Source organism: Solanum pennellii, chromosome 7, assembly GCF_001406875.1.
Source record: "Solanum pennellii chromosome 7, SPENNV200".
Classification (NCBI taxonomy): Eukaryota; Viridiplantae; Streptophyta; class Magnoliopsida; order Solanales; family Solanaceae; genus Solanum; species Solanum pennellii.
This window is the reverse complement of record NC_028643.1, coordinates 9,713,974-9,714,545: the sequence shown is the minus strand read 5'-3', so window position 1 is coordinate 9,714,545 and position 572 is coordinate 9,713,974.

Sequence of the window (572 nt, the reverse complement as noted above, 5' to 3'; positions counted from 1 at the left end):
AGATAGGTTGGGATTCGGTTCTACTTGATGAAAGTTTGTCTTATGAGGAGGAGCCTGTTGCCATTTTAGGTAGAGAAATTCGCAAATTGAGAAGGAGGCTGATATGCAAGAAAGATACCCACACCTGTTTACAGATTCAGGTACTCCCTTTCGCCCTTGTTTTTCTTCTTTTGATCGTTCGAGGATGAACGATGGGTAAATTGGTATCTATTGTAATGACCTGTTTAGTCGTTTTAGGCAGCAGATTTTATTTCTGGAAAAACTGGCTGAGACGACGGATCCCACGACGGACCGTCATGGGCACGACGGACCGTCGATGGTGTCTCGTTCCAAAACACATAGAATTCTGAAATTTGGGTACTGAAATCGACTCTCTGAACTTCGTAACGGAATGGCAGGACGGACCGTCGTGGGCACGACGGACCGTCACAGACCCTTTAGTGGAATTGAGTCTCTGAACTCTGTGACGGAGCAGCAGGACGGACCGTCACAGGCGCGACGGGCCGTCACAGGCTGCGTAATCCCAGGCTGGGTCGGATTTCTGCTTAGTAATTTAAGGGGCGTTTTGGAAC